General features: G+C 38.7%; 1 protein-coding gene across 1 annotated transcript in view; it reads left to right on the forward strand.

Moving 5' to 3' along the window:
• Positions 1-23,178, forward strand: part of LOC122794026 (ryanodine receptor 1-like) — a 2,146,276-nt gene that overhangs the window by 1,475,811 nt on the left and 647,287 nt on the right.

Below are 23,178 nucleotides of genomic sequence, written 5' to 3' on the forward strand. Positions count from 1 at the left end.
TTGCTGTACAGCCAGCATGGTGCACTTTCTTGCCTTTCTTTCCAAGACTGTTTCTAGTAATGGTTCTTTCTGCAGTTGTCGCCATTTTTTAAAGCTGGGCTGATGGAACCCATTGCTCAAGTTTAGTCGGGGCGGGGGGGTTGAAAGTGATTTTATATTCTTTAGGGCTTTTTTTTGTAAATATAAACTCTATCTAGTATGTTTTCTGGGACAGCAGCTTTATGTACCCTGCCTTGAGTTGTTGCTTGGCTACGGTTCACAGCAAAGACAGTGCAGAAATCATGAATAATACAATGCTCTTTCATGCAGGTAGTTAGTTAAAAAAAAAAAAAAAGCAGTTCCTAAAGGCAATGTTGGACAAATTAAGGAAAATTATGTACCAGCAAATGTAGGCGGATAAGAAATATGAGTCTGGCTCAGAAAAGGTAAATACTGTACATCAGTACTCAATAAAGTTAAATATAGCACTGAATATCTGTAACTTAGAGACATCTAGGGGGACAGAATGGTACACATAAGCTTTGAGAATAAGTGTCTTATAAATTTGTAGTGGTTTAAATGGATGTGTCAAATAAGAAAAGACACAAATCCCCATCTATATAACTGAACATAAAATTTTTAAGAAAGATATGAGTTCAATAGATCAATAAGATCAACTAAGTGCAAAGTAGGGACAAAAAGAGTCAGTCATGGAAGAAAGTCTAGAGGGTAAATAGCTGTATATTGCTTATCTGATACAGTGCATGGCTGATTTTAAGAAAAGGAATTGTCAGTTCCATGAAAGTAATTCATCATAATTTTTTTTAACTAACAGTTGACTTAAAAAAGGCTGTTAAAGGCCTAAAATATAGAAAGCTCAGAATATTGAAAATCTGTAGGAATCGGAATTTGCCCTTATCTCACTGTTCTGGGATCCCGGAGTTGAAGTATGTAAGATTCAGAGATGGGAGGTGCAAGGGGGATTGCCCCCTGCATAAAATAAGTTTTATTTTGGGGGGGTTCACTATTGTGATTTTTTGATAATTTGTGTTTTCAGTGTTATGTTGTAGAACCAATATAATACATACACGCACACACACACACACACACACACACACACACATATATATATATATATATATATATATATGGTTCTACCTCACATAAACGAAACACCAAAACACCGGAAACCACATAACCGACAGTACAAAAACACGAAATTCCACATGCCCGACAACGAAATAACCGACGGTACACAAACACGAAACCTCATACACTTCACACACCACAATCAACAAACAAAACACATTCCCGTCCAAATACCATACACAACACAAGCACACCAAAATCCCTACAAACCCACACTAAACCTTACATACACAACTACCTACAACCCTAACCCAAACCCTAACCCTAAGGTCCATCACTACACTTACCTGACCCCCTAACCCTAACTCACTTATCCCGCCCTAACCCAAACACAATCACTACTGCACACTTACCTGACCAACCCTAACTCACTTATCCGCCTAACCCAAACACAATCACTACCGCACACTTACCTGACCTAACTCACTTAACCCACCCCTATCCACACTTACCTTTAACATCCGATAGTTACACAGCCTTTTCCCATTTCGGCATCCTCGGCGGTGCTTTCATCCGTCGGGTCGGTCTTCTGCTTATCGATCTTCTAGGTCCCGTCGGTCTTCTGCGCTGTCGATCTTCTGGGGCTCGCGATTTCCGTGTCGATGTTCCGGCGTGTTGTTATTGTGAGGTAGAACCATATATATATATATATATATATATATATATGCACATGCTTGCATGCTCAAGCACACACACACACACACACACACACACACACACACACACACACACACACACACACACACACACACACAAATATACATCTAACATAAGTAGGTTTTGCAAGTCAGCTAGAAATTTTGATTGTTTAACATTTAAATCGCTTAACAGATTCCACAACTTTTCACTTACCTTTGCTGAAGTTCCTTAGCAGCACACATTTCTTGATTTGTGTGCCACTCAACTTAACATACCTAGAAACAATGTGGTTCCATCAGCCCCTTTTAATGTTTCCGCAAACAATAAAAAGAATTGTACTCAGAAAGCTGTTTGTGCTTGCTGTTGACAGGCAACGTAAGGCTGCAGAGTGTGTGAGAACATTTCTTTGATGCTAGCCTTGCCTTTCTGCTTAGAACCACTTTGTTGCTTCACCTCCTTCTGGGTTCTTCAGCTTTCAGAAAAGCTTGGCTGCTTGCTTTTTGATAAAAATATGATCAAGCCCATTCACTGTTTATGGAAGACGTTTAAAAAGATATGCTAACAGTGTCTCTTCATGTGTTTATGGGACCTGATTTTGCCTATAAAATGCCAAGTTTGCTTGCTTATTGGTATAGTCCTCATGCAGCCACGAAGAAGATTTTTTTTTAATGTTTGAACACTGCAATTACTGGTAGTGAAGTGACACTCTTAGCCTATGAATTTCTCATGCATCTTTCATAAACCTCACATGCTATAGAAGCAGGCAGCAGGTGTCTCTTCTAAATTACAAATATTTGCTTACTGCAAAGCAGGACTGAGAAGGAAAGGGTTTCAGCAAAGTGGGGGGAATTTCTGCTTGATTTTGCTGGCGTACTATCTGCTTGAGGCCAGGTTTGTGACTGCCGAGTCATTTCTTTAATGCAAGTTGAGGACAATGTACTTTATGTGTATTGTTTATTGTCTATACAGACACTTAAGTGCAAAGTGGTGAGTCACCAGTACACATTTCAGTATGGCAGATATATGTTGGAAACAAATTTACTTTCTTCCTAGGAGTCATGAAAATAAGCAGCAGATAGAACTTCCTGCAATCCTACATAAAGTGCAAAAAATTTTTATTCAACATTATGTGAGTATTCAAAATATGAAGCTTACATGTCTTCTATGTGAGCGAGAAAAGCAAAGAAGAAATACTGACAAGGTTAGGGTAAACTAGATGGCACCCTAGAGAAGAACACAAGGATAGTTTATAAGGCACTCCAGCTGAGTGAAAATTAATGTAATGGTGCTCGTAGCATGCAAAGTCTTATTTTTTTGTTTTAAAAAACACATACAGTAGCACATCACAATAAACATCACAGACTGGGAGCACTATAGAATCCTGAAAGCCCAGAATCCTGAAGACCAAAATCCTGAGACCAAAATCTCGAAAGTTCAAAATACTGAAAACACACAGGATACCAACACTTACTGTATTCCAGCGCAAGTACATACAGAAACAAATAAAACACAAACCGTATTACTCTTCTCCAAGTATAAACAGGGGGACAAGCCCCCCTGCACCCCCTATGTGGGGTCTGCACCCCCCCCACACCCCCTGCTACTTAAATATATAAATTCCAAGATTGCACTTAGTGTAGTGAACTGCAATCTCGGAGTTGATATATTTAAGTAAAGGGGTAGGGCGCAGCCCCCCACTTGGGGGCTGCAGGGGGGCTTGCCCCCCTGTGTACATTTGAATAGTAATATGTTTCTGTATGTACTTGTGCTGGAATATAGTAAGTGTTGGTATCCTGTGTGTTTTCAGTATTTTGAGTTTATTTGGTCTCAGGATTTTGGTCTTCAGGATTTGGGGTTTTCAGGATTCTGTAGCTCTCCCCACAGACTACATGTTGACTTACTTAAATGGTTACTAAGGTAAGTTTCTGTAGCATATAACTGAAGTCACATAAGGGTTCTCCTCACCCTTCCCAAGTACTTTATCAGGCCTGACCTTCAGCTCATGCTCTTGAGCTAGGTGTTCCATTTTATAAAATATTTTTTTCATCTTCTTGACTTTGAGCTTTACTTCAGTACTCCAAGGGTGACTGTGAAAACTATCACTGTTTGTGGATTCCAGCATGTTTCTTGATTTTATTTGTTTGGTTAGGTTTCATTGTCTTTGGCAAAAAGAAGTGAAATCCACATTTGGTTTCACTTTCACTGCTGATAACATGACATACAGAGTCATTTAGGAGTGGCATCTTTTGTGTGTGTGTGTGTGTGTGTGTGTGTGTGTGTGTGTGTGTGTGTGTGTGTGTGTGTGTGTGTGTGCTGTAAACAAAGACTCAGGCTGTGATATCTATGGTAAGTGAAGATAATGATCATTTATTCTTATGAAAGATTGTTTAAATTTTATTCCTCCTGATTAATGGCAGTAATTAGTACTACAATATCTCAATTTTGGTGTATATTCTACCTGTCAATCACCCTCAGTAGAGGCAAAAGCCATAGACTGAAATATCTCACTAGTCTTTGTAAGATTTAGTTTTCAAAATGCAATCAAATGAACACAGGCTTGCATGCTGACAACTTCGTCACTTTGTTGCATCCTTGTGAGCAACACACATGTCCCGTAATTGTTCATTTGTAAATTACCTTTCCATTCTCATTTCCAAATTTTTTCTAACCTCCTCCAATTGATTCTTGTTGTTAAAATGCAGTATTTTATTTACCGTACCAAATATTCATTTTAACAGCAGCTTGTAATCTAGACTCTACTGAACATTTTACCAGAGTTGGTAACACTCCCCAGTCATATTCCCTTTGCCTAAGCTCTGTTATAAATATCTCTTACCTGCAGTCCAGATTTTGCTTCGCCTAATCCCACTCTGTTATCTTCCCTCCCTAGTTATTTGCTCCCAGAAACTTGGTTGTTTTGCTAATTTACTCCAGTAAATTCCAACCCCTCCTGTCTATATTCTCTACTCCTATTGCAGTAATTGTGAATATAAAATATTCTATGGCTGTTGTTACTGTACTTAAAGACCCGCATCCAGAATCATATTCTCTCCTTATTTCTTGATTCCCCGATTCCATCATCATCTCTTTCCATTTTAATTTATATTCTTCTCCTTATGTTATATGTATGAGTCTTAATCGCATAGCTGTAAAGTATCCCTTCAGATTTGTTATTCATAAACCACATTGCTGTCTGGGGAGAAACAACTTTTTCAATTCATTCTTGTCCTCTTCATCTTCCAAATAAATTCCTTCAACCCTTTATTAATTATGGTCAATAACTTCTCATCTGGGTGACAAAAATATGCCTGACCTGTTTATAAAAGTAAAAGGACAAAAAACATTTTCACTGCGTGTATCTTACTATCCATATCATTGCTTATATCTTAATATTCATATCCTTAATCAAGAGAGTCCAGTTTCTTAATTTTTCTATTATCTTTTATTTAGTCTATTCCTGCATATCCTTAGCTGCCTTATCAGAGTTTTTTAATCTATGCACCTAAATACTTCATATTATATCCCCTGTTTGTGTACCTGGTTCACCGCTGTAGAATTTGTTGTCTTCATTTGTTTTATATTCCAAAAAGGCTTGAAACTGTCTCAAAACATTACGTAATGATATACTTTTTTGAATTTATCAAGTGAAAAATAACATTATCTACAAATAAATCTAACTTTTCTTGATTACCATGCCAGTTATATCCTTGAATTTGTCAGTCCCTTATTTTCTTTGCCAGTGTCTCTAAATGTAAAGCAAATAACAGAGGGATCCCTGCCTAGTTCCTCTGTTGAAACATAGCTTGTCAGAGAGAGAAATCCACCTATCTTAATTTTTGCCCCGACCCTTCAAATATCTTCCTATTTAACTCCACTGTTCTATCAGGAAACACAAATGCTACCATTGCCCTACTCATAAAATCTCAGCTTACTCTGTCAAATGCTTTCTAAACATCAAGACCCATCAACAATAGCAGTATTTTCTTATATTCTGCTTCTCTTTTGATCATCACTGTTCTATTAATGTTGTCGTATATTTGTCTCCCCTCTACAAATCCACACTGATCCATATCTACAGGTATCTACTGTGGTAACACCTTTGCCATACTGTTAGGTAGTATAGATATAAATAATGTATAAAAAATAAAATTTAAATTGGTCTGTATGAAGCTGGTTTTAAAGTGTCTTTATCCTCTAGATGATTCAGCCACCACAACTTTCTTTCTAGATGGTGGTACTCCCTACCTTCAAAATATTGTTAAACAAAACCTTCAAGATCTGTATCACTTTCTTCTGTCCTAACTTCCAGATGTCTACAGGAATACCATCTGTTCTTGGAGACTTCCCTGTTGATTTCTTTTACATCACCTTTTATCTCCTTTCTTCCTGTCTTGGCTATTAATTGTTGAGCCTCAAATTCCTCTGTTCATGCCATAATTAAGTCTTCCATAAATATTTCAATTTGTACCTTTTCCCTGATTCCCATATGTCTCTTTTTAATACAAATTATCATAACCTTTACAAAATATTCCTAATATCTTGATAGGATCTGTGGCTATTTTCCTTGTCAAGACTCTCTAGGTTTGGTGACAACCCTTTCTACTTTCTCTTGTCTTTTTTGTGATAATAGATTTTGTTCTCCAGAGTTGTTATTAAAAATAGCTTCTTAACATCAGCCTTTCAAAACTAATGTGTATTATCCAGATACTCCTTTATTGTACCTTCAGCAGCCAGAAGTTGCTCACCTTGTTCTGTGAGATTCCCCTTCTGCAATATGGTAACCTTTGCCAGGCCTTCTAAATAATTCTTATTTCTTTTTCCCATGTCTCTTTGTCATTTGTTTCTGTCATGTTTTAAATTCCATTTTCATTGTATGCCACTCACTAGGTATCACTTCTGAAACAGTTTGTGTCTTTACAGAAAAGGGAGTTTACCCTTCCATATAGAGGCAGTTACCTCAAATAGCTACACCCAGAGGCATGTTTAATCATGCTGAAAGTTCATGAGATAGCCTGTGTTCCAGCTTGCACATATACTGTCTGTCCTTGTCCTATCTCTAGTACACTCTTAGATATGAAAAACAAGTTGCATGCTATCAGTGCACTTTAGGTTTTAGTCTTAAGAAAATCTGTACTGACTGCTTTTAAATACTAAAGCTGCTGGGGAGGCAAGTCCTTTTAAAACGGTTTCCTTCTCACAGTTTCTGACTTCATTTATTTTCACTTGCTAACTCCCCCATAAATGCTAAATAATAATGCTTTGTACATATCTTTCAGCAGGCAGTATCTATACCTGTCCTTATTAATAATTTCTGCTTGTCGAATTCTACTTTGCAATTGAAAGCATTTGCCAATGAAAACAAAAATAGTTGTTAGCATTGCAAATACATGAAAGAACCCTCGCAGAATTTATTCAGAATGCAGTGAGTTATCCTGTCATGACGTATTGCTTGTACATGCTTTGCTCCTGGTCTTCAACTAAAAAAATCAGGAGCTAATGAAAAATAGTTAATAACTTTGCAAATGCTAGAAAGAAATGGCACTCCTCATATCCCTCATCTTTATTCTTATTTTTACATGAAATCTGCTAAGAAAACCCCCATCTGTGACTTAAAGTAAGAACATTAGTCTAGACTTCCGTTTGCATAAAAACAGTGAAAATAATTATATTTTAATTCAGGAGCAATATGATCAATTCACTTTTAGTCCCCCAAGTACTTTCTTACTTTAAATCACTAGCATAAACAGTGGTTATTGATACACCTCACCATGTCACATGTAAAATACATCTGCATACTCTGAAGAAATGCTTTACAATATAACATGCAGTTTATATCGGAAAATTTATTATAAGTTAATATAAACAAACACCGATTTATTTACAGCCATTTCTTCTGTCCCTTCATTGGCCTTCTAAACATTAATGACAAAGTAGTGGTTATATTTTTAGTCTTCCTATAAATGTAATGCCTTCAACAAACCAGTCTTTTTCAGCCACTTCTTGCAGAACAACATTCTCATGTCTAAACTGCATTTAATGGGACTGACATTTCTCACTTCTCCCATTTATTCACTAATTTCAAATTATTGCTGGCCTTCCTCCTCCTTTTGACCTCCTGGTACTAGTCTCTGGTTCAAGTCCAAGGTACCCTGCATTCTTCTAGTCAACCCTGTGCTTTTTTCTGTCACTCAAGCATTTTCCTGTAGAACAATGGAAAAGTTACATCAGCAAATTCTCTCTTATTGTCAGAATAACAAAAAGCAGAGTCCACTTCAGCTTTATGTCTCACACTTTGTTGGCTAAACTTTTTTTTATTTCCTTCTTAGCTTGTTCTGCATCCAGAATGCCTTTTATCATCAAGGAAAATATTCTTAAGACAAGTAGATATAGCAACTTGAATCTCACACCTTCCTCTCGACATCCACTGATTGCAAGGGTAACCTTGCTTCTTTCTGGTGTACAATGAATAACCATTTCCACAAGTACACCGATGTTCCCAGTTTTATTACGTTTTCTTTCTGCCACAGTTTTGTCAGAAGCAACTCGTCCTGCTGGTATGATGTTATCCTTACTAATGGGTATTGACTGCATTCTTATGGCCAGACTTGGGGCATACAGCTATGTGCCCTCTCATTTAACAAATCCTACTGTAGAATACTAATCCATTTTTTTAGTAAAGCTAATGCAATTAATGCCTTCCAGTTTCTCTGATATGGCAGAAAATCTCATTTTTTGCATGAACTGTCTTAAATCTATACTATTTTTTGAAACGGCTCTTCAGAGCATGCCAGTCTTTCTTTAATTTCAATCTCTAATACCTGCAGTTTTATCAAATCATATAACTAGATAATTAATGCATATGGTATTCCTTACAACCTTGGCTTATCACAGAACTAATCAATAAGGATATAGGGAAGCTCCATACATTGGACCCATCTCAGTTTGGATTCATCAAGGGCAGGTTATGCTTACTCAGCCTGGTTGTCTTTTTTTGAAAAGATCGCCAAAGCAATGGATGAAGGTAAAATGGTACACACCACATACCTAATTCTGGCCAAAGCTTTTTAACACAATCCACAGCTCAGGCATAGAAGAAAAGCTAAATAAACTGGGAATAAACCAATAAGTTACCCTTTGGATTGCCAACCTGATCACTGCTTGGACGTTATCTCTATAAAGAAATCAGTCATCACTGGTGTCGTCCAGGGTTCTATGACTTAAGTCCTGTTTCTGGTATACAAGGCATCCTCCAACCCAGTACTGATGGATTTACTACACATCAACAGGTCAAATGGTATCAGAAATACTCGTTCAGGAATTTAAACCTCTGCTACAGAATCAATAGATTGGTTTGGAGGGACAAGTATATCTTGCACAGCATACCACTGCTCTGGAACAGACTCCCCATCCACGTAAAACAAAGCTCATCCCTGTCCATGTTCATATACTTTAATCCAGGACTGTCCCCTCTACTACTAATGGACAGAGGTAGCTCCTTAATGCTTTATCCCATACATGGGACCCTTCAAATTACCTATGGTATGATCCTAGTTATTTTCACTATGGGTAATATATAGTTATTGACCATGAGATGGGTAAGGCCAAAGAAATATCAAATGGGATAGGTTAATTTGAGCACCAAAAGGAAAATTGACTAGGCTTAAAATGGCTCCTCAAGGGCAGCTAGCTTAGTACTTATCTATAAAGCTTGTGTCATTTAACTTTATATATTCCTCCAGAGATTCACTTATTTTTGAAAACCTCTGAGTGCATTTAATTTATTTTTTCCACTAAATTACTGGAAGCCATCTCCTGTAGCAAAACTGAAACCTGAAATTATTTTTTCTCACCAGCTGCATGCTTCTTCTCAACTACCGTTTCTTTTTTTCTGGTTGATTTTCTCTTACTTTCTCCAAATTTCTTCTGTACTGGCATTCAGACAGTGTAATGACTAGCCAGTAACTGAATTTTAACCAAATTGTTAACCACTGTTGTCTCATCTTGGTATCATTGTCCAAAACAGAAAAAAAAGTGTTCTCAGTGGGAATTCTGATAGGGAGCAAGCCAAGATTTCCACAGGTAATTATACCATGCTCAACTCATCGAAATGCCCTGCAGGTTGGACACCACAGTAGTCAATATAATTGCATCACATGCATTGTGCAAGTGTCACATTTCATCATCATAGCATAACAATATTGTGAGTAACGCCTGTAATATAATATGGATGTGTGCTTAGACAGCTGTACAGTCACAGCAAGAAGCTATTTAGCACACACACACACACACACACACACACACACACACACACACACATATGTGTGTGTATGTGTGTGTGTGTGTGCGTGCTGCTGCTGCTGCTTGATTTTGATTTGCAAACAGTAAAAGTCTGTAGGGAACTTTATAGGTTCATGGATGAGGTTTGTCACATGGTCATTGTGACAGAGACTACATTTTATAATTATTAGCAATGGAATTCTGCATCACAGGAATTAGTTGGCACTTTTATCTGGGACAGCACACAGATGACATTCCCTGGAGAAAGTCTCTTCTCTTCTTGGAGTTAGTGTAGCACCTGAAATAATGGTTTCTCATCTAGTGTCCATGGTACTTCTTTTCTGACTGGGGACATTGCAACAGACAGTTCATCGACACTGTCAGCCTTCCAGCAATGGCAGTGCCAGGCTTCCACCTGTTTCTAGATCCTGAGCAATTAAAGGTCATTTTATTCTTTCAAGTTCCAGAAAGCAGTGGGATATGTTGGGGGCCATTTCAAGCTCTGTACCTCTTCCACCTTGCAAATGTATAGTTAATACTTATTGAGAATCCCTTTGACATGGTGCATATTCAGAAAGGTGACCATTTCCTTGGTTGCATCCTGTAGGTTCTTAACAAGGCTCTAGAATTCTGGAATGACCCCAAACATAGATAGGAATAATTATGTTATTACTGTGTGAGTTTTGAGAGTGAAGGCTGGATCTGTGCAATACTTTGAAGTCAGATGGATTCCCTGCAGGTTTTGCCTTGCAACTCAACCAAGTGGAACCAATGGCCTCTGGTGATCACACAAGGGGATTGCCATTAAGCAGACTGTGTGTTAGCATGAGGGAATAGCTGTTGCTTAGAATGTGTGGTCACAATGTATAATGCACGTGTCCAAGTCCTTTGACCATTTTTTTACAGTATGTCCAATTTTGTCCGTATGCTTGAAGGAATCACATTAGAAATAGCCCTGTCTTCAGTGAGTAATGCTCTACCTTGATGTCAGGACAATATGCATAATATCGTGTCCTGCAGATGGACAGCCCTGTTCATGTTCTTGATACTCTTCTTTTAAGGTTCTGACTTGGGGGTGCATCCTGCAGTATATGTTTTGGAGAATTTTTGAGAACCCTTGTGCACTTGCTGCTTGAGGGAGGGGATTCTTGCAAAACCTTGTCCATTCCTTTACCCTGACAACTGTCATAGTCACAGCCATGTAGCACATATCATGCTACGTGCTATTCTGAAGTGCTGCTCATCACCAGCTTGCGTGCATATAGTCATATCTCTGCCACTTCAGACCTTTTACTAGTTAAAGGTATAGGCCCAGATATGTCCTTTTGTTTGTGCACTTCTCCTGATGGAAGGCACATTTCCCTGTCAACAGTTTCACATTGTCTTTCTTTGGGGCACAGTGTTGTATTTATGCCTAAGTACTATGGGCACACATTTTCTTATTCTGTGGCTAATGAGCTGCTACATGGTTCCCCATTCTATGTGAGCTCCCCTTGTCATACTTCTGTATATGCAAGGCAGTGTGTCTCTTGCCTGACAACAGTCTAGGAATCAAGAACATTTACGTTTACACCAACATCCTTGGGCTGTCTCCCCTCTGTTTTCTTTGCTGTAGGCATTATTCAGATAGTAGCATTCTTCTGCCTGACTGTTAGCACTACTGATGTGTTTGCACATCTGACTTTATCTCGGTGCTCCTAAAAACATGTGAGGTGAAGATCTTTGATGTCGACCCAAGATCAAACCCTACAGCATTCAGCACGTCTGACTCCTTTAACAGTATCCCTTCACCACCATCTTTTACCTTCTGTATCTCAGACATTCTTCTACAGAGTTTATTGGCTGTCCACAAGGGTTAGCTGCTAGTTTGCTAATTAATTTCCTGCCTGGGAATGAAAAAAAGGTTTTAATGAAATTTAAGTTTATCATATTCACTTAGCTACCTTTCCTAACATGTAATGCTATTTTTTCACATCCTTGAACAAATTGCTGCTACATGTTAGACAAAATAATGCATTTGAGTGATTTAACAACTTACTAAACATATGGTTTGGTCTAAAAGTATATTCATGGAATATGGAGCCTGCTTTATGCAGTTATCCTAAACTATGAAGCTGTATCTACCAGGTTTATTTTTTTTTAACCAAATTCAACCATAACCTAGTCACCAAAGTGAATAAGACTGAATTGACATTGTCTGATGACTACAAACCAATTTTATTTTATTTTAGTTAGGTTGTTCATCTAAGACCTTAATTAACCTTTACTTCAGTACTTCAGTATCATTTCCATTTATTGTCTAGCGTTAGTGGTGAGGCTAACTGGTCTGTACTACCCTAGTTCTGTTCTTCCTTCCACTTTGTGGAATACAGAGGCCGCTGTTGGCTTCATAGTGTGTGTGTGTGGGGGGGGGGGGAGCAAATGAATGGGAGGATCTAATTATAATGGAGGTGAGGCTTTATTATGACAGATCAAAGACAGTTTACCTATGATCAAACAACAGCTGGGGTCAGTCACATTTTTCTACAGCCTGTTTTAGTACCTATTTGTTCTAGCCACATTATTGACTATATATATATACCTCAGATGCCTGATTTTGATCAACAATAAACTGAAATGATGCCCTACAGAAAGGACCCCAAGATGACCCCTAGTGGAAACACTGATCCCCTCACACTCTTCAATACCCCTAGTTCCCCATTAGCCTCTCCACACCATCCACACAAATTACTTTTTTTCTTATTGTTCACACTTTGTCTTAAACTTCGGCTTTTTCTCCTCCAACTTTTCAACACACTCCAGCTAAGACTAAAATGCAATAACTGTGGCAGGAGTAACTGAATTAAGCAGGGGACCTGGGGCTGCTATGTTGCATAAAGCTGTGGAGTTCTGGATACTCTGAAGTGCACTTTGGAGCTTTTTTCTAATTTTTGTTCCAATAATGGTTTAATCAAACATCATGAGAAAGGAAAGAAATTCAGTCCTACGTTTTAGAAATAAGCTATGCTCAAAATAAATTATAGCTTATAATAAATTGAAACGATAAATACTTGCGAGGATCGCTAAATCATATCAGATGCAAAAAATAGAGATAGCAACTCTTTATCTACCCGTTTGGACTTGATCTTAGATGAACATGAAAGAACATATGGCCACAGACATATATTTCCGGTAATTTTGTCATACATTTGCTCAACATGCCTTCTTACTCCTGCACCCAAAAGACGCCCACCTTCTATTTACTACGCTGATGGCAGCCGGGGACATTTTTTTGCTAGACATATATATATATCTATATCTGTGTATGTGTGTGTGCATATATATATATATATATATATATATATATATATATATATATATATGTATATATATATATGTATATATATATATATATATATATATATATATATATATATATATATATGTGTGTGTATATATATATATATATATATATATATATACATATATATATATATATATATATATATATATATATATATATATATATATATATATATATGTATACATATATGTATGTGTATATATATATATATATATATATATATATATATATACATACATATATATATATATATATATATATATATATATATATATATATATAAATATATGAATATATATATATATATATATATATATATATATATATGTATATAAATATATATATATATATATCCGTATATGAGTCCCCTTCACATGGTCGACTTTTCAGAAAGTCGACTTTCATATGGCCGAGACCATATGATCGACTTTTGAAAAGCCGACCATGGGGAACTGCCATCTCCGTACAATGCAGAATGGGAAAATTTCCCTTTTCCGCACTGTAGTACGATCTCGGAGTTGGTATATTAAAGTTACGGGGGGGGGGCATAGCCCCCCCACTAACAGTTTATGGTAAGTGCTTGTTGTGTTATATGTAGTTATTTTACATGGTCGGCTTTCTAAAAGTCGATCATATGGTCTTGGCCATATGAAAGTCGACTTTCTGAAAAGTCGACCATGTAAAGTAGACCCATGTGTGTGTGTGTGTGTGTGTGTGTGTATATATATATATATATATATATATATATATGTGTGTGTGTGTGTGTGTGTGTGTGTGTGTGTGTGTGTGTGTGTGTGTGTGTGTGTGTGTGTATGTATATATATATATATATATATATATATATATATACACACACACATTTGTGTATGTATATGTGTATATATATGCGCACACGCCCACACACACACACATTTGTGTATGTATATGTGTACATATACATGCACATGCCCACACACACACACACACACACACACACACACACAGTATATCTTCTTTTTCACACCAAGTTTATTTACATCTGATGTTTAGATGTGAGAAAGTAAAACGAATAATAATCTGAATAATATGTTCTAACTTGTTGCTTCTAGGTAGTACATTGCCCCTGTATAAGTTATAATGATCTTTGGTGTACACCTCTAAGGTTTGATCGTCAGGAAAGTTAAATAAATAATGATCACACTGTTTCCTGACCCACACAAGTTATGAGTTGTGACCTTCTGTGCATGCCTCTGAGCAGGACCGTTTTTTAGACTAGGTGAGGTCTACGGCAGAAGTTAAGGATGGGGGACCCCCCATTTAAGTCTGCGTCCAAATCCCCTTATATAGCTGAGAGGTCTGGGGGCCAGAAGCTCTGAGGGTATAGATGTTTTGTGATGCATTTTATGCATTATTTTTGAAAGATGATTTATTGCTAACTATTCTTTTTAACTGATAGCCATAAAAGTAATGTATGATGTTCTTCATCTCACATTGTTGCAGTCATAACCTGTGGGTAGTCCGCTGTCCTCGGTCGGCCCGAATACCAAAGTATTAGACTGGCGTTGGTCATGGGCGCTCAGATATGACGTCAGTGCGCCATGGTATTAAAGCGCATGACCGACGTCATATCCTCAGTCTTTTTTGCCGCATGGTCCGAAGCAGAAGCAGCGTTTGCAAGTGCCATTCGGCGTTCTGAAATTTTCGTATTCTGAGTTTCAGACCGAAACCAAGTTGGGCTAAGTACCCCGTTGGGGAATATTTTTGTTTTTTCTTGCCTCAGTTAATTCCAGATGTCAGAAAAAGTGAATAATTGTATTTCTTGTGGGAAACAGATACCGCATAGGGATTACCACTCTCTTTGTATTCCTTGTTTGGGGCCTGAGCACGACTTAGTCGGGTGTCGCTTTTGTGCTAGATTTAATAAGCGCACCATTAAACGTAGGTTAGATTGCACTAGGCTTGTCTTGCAAGCGGTGTAATTACAATATGCCGTCGGATCCTCCGGCCGCCGCGGCGCAAAATAAAATATCGTTAAGGTCAAGCAGGATGAGTGCGTCCGTTCGGACGCCGGTTCTTTAGAAACTACGGTGGAATCTGTAGATCCAGCCGAGGTTTCAGCTGAGTCTCAGGGGGAGACGTTAATTTTGCAAGATGTGGCCTCTCAGGAGTCAGGTCAGGCTGAGGGGCCTCTCAGGTTGCTGTACTCCCTTCTTTGCCTAAGGTGGTTAGGCCTTCTCCTTCTGTCTCTAAGGTACCTTCCAAAGGCAGGCCTAGTTTGCCTTCCACAGGTGTCAGTCCTAGTTCTGCAGGTTCTGTGCCTAAAAAACACATGCTTAAAATGGCAGAAGATTTAATTTCCTTAATCAGGGGTTCTATGCCCCCTCCTGATAAGAGGCCTAGGGTGGAACCAGAGGTGGAAAGTTTGGAGCAGGCTTCAGATTACTCAGAGTCTTCGGCTGAAGACATTCAGGATTTTCCTCCTTATTCTGATTCAGACGCAGAGGATTCCAGTCCTTCTGCTTCTCCTCCAGAGGATTTTTCTTTTTCAGAAACCCTGCATTCTATGAGGGAGCATTTTAAATGGGAAGGTCAGGATTTCTCAGATTCCCGAAAGAGGCTTAGGGAATTTTTGTTTTTACCACAACATCGGCCCTTGGCTATACCTCCTGTTTTGGATGTTGTTCAAGACGTTTTCTCTGAGGCTTCCCTTAATCCAGACTCTTTGCCTCCTGCGCCAGTTAAACCAGATAGGTATTACAGAGTGTCTGAGGCTCATAAATATCTGTATAAGAGCCCAAGGGCTGACCCAGAAACTATTAGCCAGGGACCTAAGGGTGTCAGGGCCTCTGTTGTAAAGAATCCAGTTCCTATGGATAAAGATTCTAGAGCTTTGGATAGGTGGGGTAAGAAAGTGTATACCTCTTCCACTTTAGCAATGAGGGCTTTGAATTGCCAGTTTCATATGTTGAAGTACCAGAATTTTCTCCTTACTCAGTTAAAATCTAAGGTGGATGCTTTGGCAGAGGGCATAGAGTGTAAGGAATTACAGGATTTAGTTCATGCCTCTGATCAGGTGGGTAAGCATTCTTTGCAGTGTGGTTTCGATGCTTTACAGGCTTCTTCCAGGGTGGCTGCCACTGGTTCAGTTATTCGCAGGCACGCCTGGCTTAAGGATCAGAATTTGTCAGAGCATGTTAAAGCTAGAATTTTGGATGCTCCTCTGCAATCTGAAGTTTTGTTTGGTTCTCCTGTGGAGTCTGTCTTAAAGAAAATGGAAGACAAGGCTAAGTCTATGCAGACTGTTAAAGATTTTTTGCAGGTGCAGCCCCCTAAGTTTAGCAGGAATTGGCCTACTAAGGGATGGGCTTACCTTCTTCTGATTTACAGTCTAGGGGCAGATCTAGATGTGGTAGGGGCAGAGCTCAGGGTTCTTTCAGGCCTAGAACGTGGAGTTCACCAGCACAATCTACAGGTGAGGGCAGGGGCCAGTCCTTTCGTAAACAGGCCCAATGACCTGCATCTTCAGCTGCCAGATCCTTCCTGTCTGGCAGCTCCTTTGGGAGGAAAGTTGGCACTCTTCAAGCAAAACTGGCTTTTAGTCACCCAGGACAAATGGGTATTGGACATTATAGACCTAGGCTACAAGTTTTATTTCCACACTGCCTCCTTTCAAAGGCATGCCAGACGTTCCTCCTCAGCAAAGGGTAGAGGCTCACAAACAGATTTCTTTACTTCTTCAAATGGGGGCTGTACAGCAGGTCCCTCTGTCAGAAGTGGGCCTAGGATTTTATTCTCGCCTGTTTCTTGTACCAAAGAAAGGAAACACTTGGAGGCCGATTTTGGATTTATCTATCCTCAACACATACCTGGACATTCCAAAATTCAAAATGTTGACATTGCAACAACTTCTGCCTCTGTTGGGCAAAGATCACTGGATGGTAACTCTGGATCTCAAAGAGGCTTATCTTCATGTTCCTATCAGGCTCAGTTGCAGGAGATTCCTGTTTCGCTTGGCTGGGACTTTACATTATCAGTTCTCTGCATTGCCCTTTGGCTTATCTACTGCGCCCAGGGTGTTCACAAAGGTTCTGGCTCCGGTGATAGCCTTCTTAAGGTTAAGAGGAATACAAATTTATCCTTCAAGGAAAAAGTTAATAAACCAATAAACCACAAAAAGGCGAACCAAGAAGTGCACCAAACAGCAAAATATCCACAGCACGATACTGTCATTATAAACACTGCCTAAGCAACAGTCCCAGCTTGTGAAAAAATATTTATTGAAGTGCTTTTCGAATGCCTTCCTAGGCAAACTTCTTCAGAAACTAATGAGTGACTCTACATCTGCTTTAAATAGTGTGACATCACTTATTACAGACAGCATTTACTAATGGTAAAGTTAATTACATTAATGAAATTCATTAAAGGTAAAAAACCTTTTTAACTTGTTACTCATGTTAATACAATTGAAAAAAGTAGTTTCCTCTACTAAACTATAATACATTAAAAACCTATCCAAAAAGTAGATGCAGGATTCATTATAAACATGATTTAAAAATTAAAAAATAAAATGAGTTAAAAAATCAAGAAATAGCTGTACATGTATTCAAATGTCCCTTTCCTGTAAATAAACAAACATAATCAATGCTGTAGTGCCTTGACAAAACCAAGATTAAAGTACAAGATGACCCAATAAAGCAAGTTTGGTCATATTTATCAAAATCCTTTGAACACACTTGCACCAAATATTAAATAATACCAAACTACCTCTTCAAACTCAAACTACGGAGTATGCACGAAATAGAACAAGATTCATTTAGCCCAGGAGTATGATAAGCTTCTAACTTAATTTGCCAATATAGTTCCCTCTCTAGGAGTCTTAAATGTGTGGGTCCCCCTCTAACATCATGTGTAACCTGTTCAATGCCTATAAATTTGAAACTATGCATAGGGAATTCCTGAATGTGTTTCGCTAAGGCATTGGTCTCCTTGCCTTTCCTGATCGCATAAGTGTGTTCGTGAATCGCCCCCCTAGCTTTCTTTCGGTTTTCCCCACATAAAATCCCAAACAAATTTGGCACTGAGCCAGGTACACTAACATGGTAGAATTACAATTCAATCTAGATTTCAACTTAAATTCCTGATTCTGAACATGAAATCGATTAGACTCAAGGATAAACCGGCAATAATTACAATTTTGACACTTAAACATGCCAGGGGATCTAACAGAGGACGATTTCTGTTCAAAAAATGACTTCAGGTTCCTAGCCTTCCTGTACGTGATTTTAGGCCCAGATCCTAACTTTGAAAAAATTAAGGGGTCAGCCCGAAAGAGGTGCCAATTTTTGTTGATGATTTGACACATTGATGAACTGTCAACTGAAAAGGTGGTAATAAATCTCGGAAATTCCCCTACAGGTGGTTCAGCGTTTAACTCCACGTGCTCTACAACTGTACTCGACCCAGTTGAACCTGCAGATGGCTTAAATGGTAACAGGGGTACATAGATGTTAACTGCCCTTTTATGTTTTACCTCGCTTATGAGATCTTCCAGTAGGGCCAACGGGTAAGAGTGACTAAGGAACATCGATTTCATGAGGGAACATTCAAGACCGAAATCGTCATCCCTACTGACCATTCTCGCCACCCTCACCAACTGCCCTTTAACTACTGCCCTCTTTTGTGAAAAGGGATGGCAACTGGGGAAGTGCAAGAAGGTGTTGGAATAGGTCGACTTCCTATATATACAGGCGGAGAAGCAGTCCAATTCCAGAGCTTTCGACAATTCTATGTCCAAATAGGAAATCCTTGTAGTGTTAAACTGGAAAGTAAAGGACAAAAAGTTAGTTGTGTTGTTGAGAAAACTCACATATTCTTCAGCTTCTTCCCTGTCTCCTTTGAAAAGGATAAAGATGTCATCCAAGAAGCGAGTGTAGAATCCTATCCGTACACAGTAGGAAGGATGCTCCAATACAAACCGATGTTCCCAGTCAGCCATCACCAAGTTGGCAACACTTGCCCCACATGGTGTCCCCATAGCTACACCGATGTTCTGCATGTAAAAATTGTCCCCAAACATGAAGAAATTGTTGGTTAAGACCAGGTCCAATAGCTCTCCTACAAGATCGATGTCGTGATTGCTAGCTTCGTGTGCTCTCATTCTAGCCGAAACCCAATTAATTGCCACATCATGTGGGATACTAGTGTATAGGTCTCTGACATCGATAGTCAATAAATTGAAATGGTCCTGATATTGAATGTTGTTCAATTTAGTGAGGAAGGACCAGGAATCCTTACAAATCTGAGGCTCCAATTTGACAAACTTCTGTAGGATACTGTCAATGACCTTAGCACACGAATATGCTGGAGAGCCACGACTGTCAATGAGAGGCCGCATAGGGGGGTTGATCAGGTCCTTATGTAACTTTGGTATTCCAAAAAGATAAGGAAACCTGGGGAATGACGTGTAAAGGTAATCGTAAAGCTCCTGGTTGATCCTACTTTCCAAAAACATTTCCTCAATGTTGTCCTTGATACGTTTATAGGAATGGTTGACCTCATTCCTGGAACTAAGAGTATAGGCTGGAGGTATTAACATAGATGACATACGATCAAAATAGTCATCTTGACTAAAAATCACCGCCCCACCTCCTTTGTCCGGTTTACACACCCGAACATTCTGCAACCTAAATGAAGAAAGTAGGTCCATCTCCTCAGCACGTTCAGTTGACAAACCCCTACTTGGCAACCTCCTGGTACTCCTGATATCCACTTCACATATTTGCTCGGAAGTAGAAAGAAGTGGGTGGAGGGGGGGGTTGAAGGTGCTAGGCACATGAAGCTGATTCATACTACCTGTGTACACCTCACCCCCCATCATTAACTGAAAATTGAGTTTTCTGGTAAAAGATTTAACATCCAGGATGGTCTTGACTATATCCAGGCGTTGCTTCGGGACATATGTTTGGCCTTTAGACAGTAAGTCGGCTATTGCTGTAGAAACTACCATTTGTGAGTAGTTGTAAACTTTGAAATCGCCTGTTGAATTCACTATAATCTCTGGTCCTTCAAGTGTGACTGAGTTACCATTGACAGAAAAGGAAGACTCCCCAAATGAATGGTCAAGTGGATTTTTGATTGTCGAAACAGACTCATCACCACTGAGGGAGGAGTCCCTTTTTACCTGTTGTTTTTCCTTGGAACGGGTCGATTCGACCAATGGTTCCTCTGTTTCGGTCTGGCCCCTAAAAAATCACTATTGTTGTTATCATTATTAGAGCCATCCTGCATTACACCGTTAAACCTCGCATTAGCATTGTTTCTATTCAGCAGGCGTTCACTCCTACGTAGTTCCACTGGCTGGTACTCAATATTTTCAAATACCCCCTCCTCCCCTATTTGATCTGGATTGTTCAACATTGTAACTGACTGGGCCTTAGGTGTTGAGTTCACTTTAGAGTTAAAAAGTCTGGGACCACCCTTCCAAGTCTGACCTGAAGGAGGACTTGGGTAAGCTAACCCATCCCTATAAGCCTTAGTATCCCTATCCAACTTCTTAACCTTAATAGATTTAAGTTTATTCAGGTGGGCATCAATACCATTAAACAGTTTAGCATAATCATATGTAAATTTCTCAAATAAGAGATCACTTTTGATGTTATTGTCTAATGTCGATGCTGTCACATTTAATTCTTCAATTTGAAGAAGGTAATGTTTAATAATTACATTCAAAAGGTCCGCCCCATGCTGGTCAAAAAGACATACAAGTTCCTTATGAAACATTGAATTAGCTACTAAGCCAGTTGGGTACTGATAATGTCTCAGGCCTTTAGGCACGATTCTCCGTGCCAAACATTCATTGAAGTAAGCTACTTCAAGTTGTAATTTCTTAATTTTCAATAGGGTAGCATCAAGCTCTTTAAGGCTATGTACAATGTCAGGGTCCCTATTTCCTTGTAAAAGTGAATCACTACAAACATTCGAACCAAATGAAGGGTTAAAGGAAACCCAGTTGCTGAAGTCAGGAAACTTTTGTGGATTGATAACTCCAACGGGTACCCCTGCAGGTTGGATCACAGCAGAGTTATGACCCTGCATGTTCGAGCCAGTAGGGTTATTCAAGCCAGTAGAATTGTTCAATAACGGTAAAAATTGCTGCCCCATTAAGTGGATTGCACCTGGTACGAGATTTGTAACAGAGTTAGACTGCACTGCTTCACCCTGGTGTTGTTGTGTTTCAGCCGTTGAAACTGCCGCCGGAATTCTCCTCTGCGATTCATTATTTAGAACTGACGGATTCTTTCCAACGCCACTAGATTTGCCAATAGCCAAAGTGCCGCTTTGTTTAACAGGGAAAGCAGCCGGTAGTCGCCCTTTAGACCAAGAACTACTCTCTGGCGCTCCTTCAACATTAAGCGTAGCATCAGCTGTAAAAACGTTAGTACCATTCAAAAGGTTACCACAGTTAGTAAAAGTGCCTGCCGAAGCTTGTTGAAGACGGGAACAACCTGCTACATTGATCCCCGAAGCAGTTGTAAGTGTAGCTGGTGTTACAGGTGTTACTGATAACGCATCTTTTGGCACAAGTACGTTAACGTCTCTGTTAGACACCAAATTAGGCATTAGAGTTGGGAGAGAAGATTGAACCAAATTTCGCACATTGACCTGCTGCTTCTCTAGCAAGTCTATTCTGTTCAACATAACGTCTATTTTAGAAAATAACAATTCAAGCGATTTATCGCTGATATTGTGGATAGATCCGTTAAGAGGGACTGGACTGGCAATGCTTGGCGGGTCCGGTTTCAAAATCTCCGGAGTTGCATTCGGGAAATCACTAACAGGTTCACCCATAACTTCAAACGCTAAACAAGGAAAAAGTTAATAAACCAATAAACCACAAAAAGGCGAACCAAGAAGTGCACCAAACAGCAAAATATCCACAGCACGATACTGTCAGTATAAACACTGCCTAAGCAACAGTCCCAGCTTGTGAAAAAATATTTATTGAAGCGCTTTTCGAATGCCTTCCCAGGCAAACTTCTTTAGAAACTAATGAGTGACTCTACATCTGCTTTAAATAGTGTGACATCACTTATTACAGACAGCATTTACTAATGGTAAAGTTAATTACATTAATGAAATTCATTAAAGGTAAAAAACCTTTTTAACTTGTTACTCATGTTAATACAATTGAAAAAAGTAGTTTGGTTCAAAAAGGATTTTGATAAATATGACCAAACTTGCTTTATTGGGTCATCTTGTACTTTAATCTTGGTTTTGTCAAGGCACTACAGCATTGATTATGTTTGTTTATTTACAGGAAAGGGACATTTGAATACATGTACAGCTATTTCTTGATTTTTTAACTCATTTTATTTTTTAATTTTTAAATCATGTTTATAATGAATCCTGCATCTACTTTTTGGATAGGTTTTTAAATGTATTATAGTTTAGTAGAGGAAACTACTTTTTTCAATTGTATTAACATGAGTAACAAGTTAAAAAGGTTTTTTACCTTTAATGAATTTCATTAATGTAATTAACTTTACCATTAGTAAATGCTGTCTGTAATAAGTGATGTCACACTATTTAAAGCAGATGTAGAGTCACTCATTAGTTTCTGAAGAAGTTTGCCTAGGAAGGCATTCGAAAAGCGCTTCAATAAATATTTTTTCACAAGCTGGGACTGTTGCTTAGGCAGTGTTTATACTGACAGTATCGTGCTGTGGATATTTTGCTGTTTGGTGCACTTCTTGGTTCGCCTTTTTGTGGTTTACAAATTTATCCTTATTTGGACGATTGCCTGATTCTTGCTC

The sequence above is a fragment of the Protopterus annectens genome, chromosome 1.part0 (genome assembly GCF_019279795.1).
Source record: "Protopterus annectens isolate FY-2018-M chromosome 1.part0, PAN1.0, whole genome shotgun sequence".
NCBI lineage: Eukaryota > Metazoa > Chordata > Ceratodontiformes > Protopteridae > Protopterus > Protopterus annectens.